The following is a 7,500-nucleotide window of genomic DNA, read 5'->3' on the forward strand; positions in this document are numbered from 1 at the left end:
CTTGTTTATCTGAAAGAAAAACATTAGTGCCACTTTTAACATACCGAGGTATCAAAGTCAGAAAAGTCTGTATTACTAATCAGTTATATTAGCGTTAGAAACGCTCGGCACACATGTCTGCACTTATGCTAGGTTCACCTTTGGAAGTGGAACAGTCAACGTGGGCAACTCAGTGCCCTCACTTAGTTTGTAGCACAGTATGTAACCACACACTCACCCTGGAATTAATCGTCCCAATTAAAACCACTGTTCCTCGCAGAGTTAAACAGCAGGGTTAACGACGCAACCCACTGCTACCACAGATCTCTTTAGTTGCTCCACTTGCTTCGCATAGTGGCGAAAGAACACTCTGGAAGACTTCTAGCCAGTGTATGAACGAAGATGTTCAAAATCCATACAATTAAAGAAATTTAAGGATTAGGCAACTTTCCTCGGATCGTGACCTGCGGGTGTACTGTCAGGATCCGCTCTGCGAATAAAATATGTGATTTTCGCCCTGAGTTGATTCAGTGATAAATTTGAGACTGATGTTTCTCCCCTGAATAGTTGACCACCCTTGAAGTCTGAAGTTCTATGAAGATAGACCTTTAGGCATTCTACTGGACAGAGAGATGCATCTTCTTTCAGAGGGCAGATTCTCCAGGGACCCCACCTGTTGGTGGGTAACTCATTCTTGGCGAGAAACGTAAGATCCGGAAACAGGTTCAGTTCTCCCCCATCCAGGAACTGAACACGACCTTCCTCTCTCCAGAGGGCTACAATCTCGCTAACCCTGGCCCCGGACGCGAGTGCAAATAGGAAAATAACTTTTTGGGTCAAATCCTTTAACGCACACTCCTCATTGCTTAACAGAGAAGCAAAATGAAGAACTTTGTCCAAAGACCATGAAATGGGCTTTGGAGGTGCTGAAGGTCTGAGCCAGGCGCAGGCTTTCGGAACTTTATTAAAGATCTTGTTAGCGAGGTCGACCTGGAAGGCATATAGAATCGGTCTTGTCAAAGCAGACTTACACGTCGAAATCGTGTTAGCTGCCAACCCTTGACCATGGAGGTGGATGAAGAAAGATAAGCAGAAGTCCATCGAGATCTCCTGCGGATTCTTTGCCTTGACAAAGGCCACCCATTTTCTCCAAGATGACTCATATTGCCTTCTAGTAGATTTGCACTTATATTCCTCTAGGAAGTCTATGCTGGCTTTCGAAATCCCGAAACGCTTTCTCACCGCTAGGGAGAGAAAATCATGAGCTGCAGGGTCCGGGTTTTCTGTAATGAAGCGCAGACAGTTGACTTCTGGACTCGCTGGGTCAGAACTGGATCTGGTAGCGGTAGAAACTTCAACCGTAGTTCCAATGCCAGGGGGAACCACACGCTGTTCGGCCACTTGTGGCCCACTATTGCCGCTACCCGCTTGAAGGATCTCAGTTGTTGAGGACCCTCAACAGAAGGTTGTGAGGAGGGAACAGATAAATCCTGGACCATCTGTTCCAGTCGAGGGCCATCGCGTCCACTGCTTCCGCTAAGGGGTCCTCGTACAGGGACACGTACAGGGGCAACTTCTTGTTGTCTTTCGTCGCAAAGAGGTCTATCTGCAGTTCTGGGACTTGACTCAAGATGAAGGAGAATGATCCTGCGTCTAGGGACCATTCCGACTCTATAGGTGTGAACCTGGATAGAGCGTCCGCTGTCACATTGCGGACTCCTTGAAGGTGAACTGCCGACAGGTACCACTTCTTCTTTTCCGCCAATCGGAAGATGGCCAACATCACCTGGTTGAGAGGTGGTGACCTTGATCCTTGTCGATTCAAGCATCTCACAACTACCTCGCTGTCCAGCACCAACTTTATGTGGATCGAGTGACGCGGGGAGACTTTCTTTAAAGTAAGGAGCACTGCCATAGCTTCTAGAAAGTTTATGTGAAAGGTCTTGAATAGCTTGGACCAAGTCCCCTTGACTTTCTTCCGATGAGAGTGACCTCCCCATCCCTCCTTCGAGGCGTCTGAGTGAATTGTCACCGACGGGGGAGGTGGATGAAGAAGAACCGACTTCTTTAGATGTCTGGCTTGGGACCAAGGCATGAGAAGAGTACGTAGACGAAGCGGAACTGGTCTTCTCAGATCTCTTCGCGCGTTGGATGCATAACTTCTCCAAACTCCGTTTGCATCCTTTAGCTGTGCTCTTAGTACCGGGTCTGTCACCGAAGCAAACTGGAGAGAACCCAGTACTCTCTCCTGTTTGCGTCTTGATATCCTTTCGGAATCTAGAAGTCTCTTGACAGAACCCGCTATCTCCTCCCTTTTCTTCGCCGGGATGGAGAAACGGTGTGACATTAGGTCCCGGTGGATTCCCAGCCACTGGAACTTTTGAGATGGAGAAAGTCGAGACTTTTTTTTTTTTTTTTTTGATCTTGAAGCCTAGATACTCTAGGAACTGGATCACTTGAATGGAAGCTTGCAAGCATTCTATCTTGGATGCTGCCCACACCAGCCAGTCGTCCAGGTAGGCTACTACCTGAATTCCCTTTAGGCATAATTGTTTGACAGCTACGCTCGCAAGCTTCGTGAAGATCCTTGGAGCTATATTTAGCCAAATGACATGGCTCTGAAGGCGTATAGTCTTCGTTGTAGCCTGAACCCTAGGTAGAGGGAGAGTCGACGGTTGATTGGAACGTGCCAATAGGCGTCTGACAAGTCTATGGAGACGGTATATGCCCTCTTGGGCAGTAAGGTCCATATGTGTTGCAGTGTTAGCATCTTGAACTTGCAGTTCACTATGAACTTGTTGAGTGGCGACAAGTCCAGAATGACTCTGAGTTTTTCCCGAGTCCTTCTTGGGAACACAAAACAGCCTCCCTTGGAATTTGATGGACTTTACCCTTCGGATCACTTTTCTTCTCCAACAAATCTTGGATGTACTCCTTCAGAACGGGGGTGGAGTGTTGGAAAAACCGAGGGCACGGGGGTGGAGTGCTGTACCAGCTCCAGCCCAGTCCATTCTTGAGTAGGCTGTCGGCCCAGGGATCGAAGGTCCACCGATTCCGAAAATTCTGAAGTCTCCCTCCTACCGGTATCATCTCACTTGGACTGTTGTCCTGAGGTCTTGCCTCCCTGACCGCGACCACCCCTGAATCCCCTTCCCCTTGAGGGGCGCCTAGACGAGCTTCTGGCTGCTCCTCTAGGCTTTGCTCGAAAGGAAGTTGACTGCCTTTCGAACGTTGGGTTGAATGCCAGGGACTGCGTCGACACAGCCTGGGGTACCCACTGGAAAGTGGTCGGGGTTTGTGCCACCATCTGGGGCACTGAAGGCATCGGCAATTGCTGTTGCTGTTGCTGTTCAAATGGCTTGGCTGGCCGAGACGGTAGCCTAGTCCTCTTAGTCTTCCTCTTTGGTTGGGGACCCTCATCCGGGGAAGACTTTCTCTTGATAGACAGGCCCCACTTCTGGAGAAGATTTCTATTCTCCGTGGCGGCCTTATCAACAACTTCTTTGACCAATTCGCTAGGGAAAAGGTCTTTGCCCCAAATGTTGGAGGAGATTAGTTTCCTTGGCTCCTGCTTCACCGTAGCCGAGGTGAACACGAACTCCCTACAAGCTCTCCTCGCCCTGACGAAGCTGTAAAGATCCTTCGTCACTGTGGCCAGATGAGTCTTGGCCACCACCATGAACATTTCATGGACCTTGGGGTCACTTGCCATCGTCTCAAGAGTGGTCTGAAGAGACATTGAGGCAGCCAGTCTTTCTTTTGTCTCGAGCTCTCTCCGCAAAAGAAAGTCAGACAGCTTAGGGAGGTTCTCACCGAACTGACGTCCGGCAATATCAGCCTCCAACTTCCCGACTGAGAAGGTAAGATGGACGTCCTTCCAGTCCTTGTGGTCCATAGGTAGGGCCAGCGACAAGGGTTTACACTCCTCCAGGGAGGGGCAAGGCTTGCCAGCCTCGACTGCTTTTAATACAGCCGCAAACCCTTTCTGCAAAAAGGGGAAGGCTCTAGCAGGAGAGGACACAAAGGAAGGGAGCTTCTTACTCAATGCAGCTACCTTTGAGTTCGTGAAGCCCCTCTCTTTCATCGAAGATGAAAGCAAAGCTTGAGCCTTAGCATGGTCCATCACTATGACCTCCTTCGGCTCTGTCTCCTCCTTTGAAGCTGGTTCCTTCCTCTACCGGACATAACAGTCCGGATATGACCCTTTGCTGGGCCAGAATTCCACCTCCTCAAGGGGAACTGAACCCAGCTTATCCGACATGACGATCTTTCCAGTCGTCATCGGCATGTGCTCAGCATATCTCCACGGGTTAGCATCTGAGCACAAGGGAAGGTCTTTCACATTGAGCCTTTTCTGGGGCCCACGTGATGCTGCAAGCTTCTGCATCTGCAGTTCCATAGCAGCCGCCTTCTCGAAATTCTCCTTCTGCATTTGTTGGATCATTCCAACAATGGAGGAGAGGGCCTGTCCCAGCTCTACTGGGAGAGCGGACGATGTTGAGGGAATAGGTTCAGGGATCTGAACCTGAGCAGCCGACACCTCGTCGGCCTCTTCCTCTACCCTGTCTGGGGATTGATCTTCATCCTGGCCTCCTGCCAGGAGGTCTTCCTCCAGACGCTCGGACACGTCTGACATCCTGTCGTCCAACTGGATGTCTTGCAAGGCGACCGCGACTTCAGCATCCACCTGGATCTGAACTAGGGGGATCTCCTCTTGAGGCTGGGGAATCACTGCATCAGCTGATGCCCTAGGGAAAAGGTAAGCCCTCATCTTCTCACTTGGAAGATAAGGTCCAGAGGTGTTCATCTGGAAGCCCCTTACCCAGGTACGAAGCTTCTCCCTTGCTATATCCCTTGATTCCGCTGTCCTAGGGGAATCAAAAGCCTCAGTAATCAGGTTAGAGCACACGGTACATACCTGGGGGTCCCAATACCGGAGATCACCCTTGGAGACAGCGCATGCTGCGTGCCTCCTACATAACTCATGTCCGCAGAAGTTCTTACTGCGGACGTTGCAGAAAGCACTTCCGCACTTCGGACGTTCCTCCTGTAAAGAGAAGAAATTTCCATGAGTATCAAGTGAACTACGTATCACTGAATATGCACAGTTAGCATAACAAATCAGAAAGGAAAGACACACACTTGTGTTTCCCGCACAACCAAATGTTGCAGCCTTCCAGATAATAAAATCGTATGGTTAATCTGTCCTAGAGTAACCAATGACAAATTTCCAGAGGAAACAGGTGGAGCTCACACCTAAGAAATGATTTTAAAATACCGGATAATAGACAAGAAAGAGCTCACTTTCTTATCTGTAAGGCAACACCAAAGGGCTGTGCAAGACAACACAAAAGTGTTGGAACACACAGTGTTGTACCAACACCATACTATAGTTTTCTCCCTACAGTATATGCTATACTGAAGAATACTGGTACAGTATAGAAGGTAATCGGCCGGCACACACCATAACTAGCTTTAAAGTATACTACTTAACAGCTATAAGGCGGCAGAACGCTGGTTGAGATGCATGTGCCGGCCGGCAACAGCCAATGTCGGCCGGCAAAGATTGCCGGCAGGCAACTACCCAAGGTAGCACCCGGCTGCCAGTCACTGCTCATAGCGACCGGCAGACAAGGGCATGACAATAGCTGGCCGGCAAAGGTAAACAACCGATGCCAGCCAGCAGCAAAAGAACCAGAGAACTCCGACTGCCCAGCTGCCGGCCAGATAGGCCGGCAGCCGGGTCGGGTATAGCACTAGAAGAAAACAGAATGGATGCCAGGATACGAGAGTATACTACCTCAAGGCCCGGCAATCCGAAGGAGTGCGTAAGGAAGGGGAGAATCTAATTCAGGCTTCCTGACCAATGCCGTCTGGCTCTACAGACAGACATGGATGAGGGACCAAGGGAGGTCCGGGCAGCACTCAAAAAGAAGACCTTTGCCGGCCGGCACACTCTGCCGGCCGGCACACTCTGCCGGCCGGCAAGGGGCTGAGTCAATTCCACATCCTAACCTATACTAGGTCCAGATGTAGAATGACGTACAGTACTGTAATGGCTAGGCCAAAACAGAGATAGAGGGGAAAGGGAAAAAGAGGGTCCTACCAACCTTGCTTTAGTAAAGAATCGCCCGCAGCCAAGAAAACTCATCTTAGCCTAAGGGAGATTCAAGGAGGGGGCCCAGCAATACTTGCTAACCCCCACAGAACCAAAGCAAGGAAGGTGTTGCTACTCCCGGGGAAAGGATCTCATCCTCCCACCGAGAATAGCAATGAGGACTAGTCTGCTAGATCACAAATGAAGGAATCATCTCGTACAGAAACCTTCGGGAGTGACCTAAGGAGGTTAACCTCCTACGTCTGTGCCAGGCTAGCGAGGGAGACTTTACCCCAAGCCAGACAAACACAGACTCAGACTAAAAACTCTGTTGTTCTGCCCCTCTCTGAAGCCAGACTTACTGGAACAGGAAGGTACAGTAACACCCCAATATAGTTGTATCGAAAGTTAATTCAGATAAACCACTAGGGTTAAGCCCAAGGCTTAAACAGAGGGAAAGGGATTGCATACCTTCTCCGAAGAAAAGAAAGCAACCGGGGAGTGTGAGAAAGTATACTAAGGCTCCGTAGGCAACTTAGCCTAGGCCCCAAGAGAATCGATTACCTAAATCACCGAAACTCACTCGTATACTATCTTGGAAATAATCAATATAATCTTAAATGTATAAACTGCCTAAAGCTTCAATAAAATTTCAAAACACTCGGAAATCCAAAAAACATGCAGGAAAGTACTAGGGCCAAACGACTAGGCTACATGGTCTAGCGTAGGCCAGAATTGGCGAATACTTCGCCAAAACAAAAATACTAAAAGCACGAGTAAGGAAATCCTATGTAACGCTAAATAGCTAAAATTTATTAAAGCAAAACAACCGGGAACGTCGCTCTGGCTAACTAAAACTCATACCTAGCGAGCGACAGCGTCCAGGACGCCTCCGGTAGGCAACGGCTCTTGTAACAAAGATTATTACTATTAATCACTGTAAAATTTACCAAGACCCTACATTTATACATAAAAGAAATGGTACTCAACTTATCAGAGGCAGACGAAGTTGGAGAAGCCATAAAAAGATGATTAAATCCAAGATTATGCGAGAAACACAGGAAAAAACACCGAGTTGTTAAGCTACGCAAAAAGGAATACAGATGGCACCAGAATCGGCGCATTGCACGCTTACGAAACGGGAGAAGAGAGAGCCTTGGGAACGGCTCTCCTTTTTCTTTCTCGTTTTCATTTTCTTGCCAATTGACCCCTTCGAAGTGTTATCTCTGTTCGGGGTGCAGATTGCCATGTGGCGTGTCAAGAATACGTCCTCTGATATTTCGCGATATCCCTTTCATTAGGGATATTCGCTCCAGGAGTTAGAATTCTGGGTACCTTAAGGTAAATTCTCTGGGAATATCGCCGTAGTTGTAATATACCCTAGGAAGCTACCCTATAGGAACTTCCATCAGGATGACATGGCT

The sequence above is a fragment of the Palaemon carinicauda genome, chromosome 5 (assembly GCF_036898095.1).
Source record: "Palaemon carinicauda isolate YSFRI2023 chromosome 5, ASM3689809v2, whole genome shotgun sequence".
Taxonomy (NCBI): domain Eukaryota; kingdom Metazoa; phylum Arthropoda; class Malacostraca; order Decapoda; family Palaemonidae; genus Palaemon; species Palaemon carinicauda.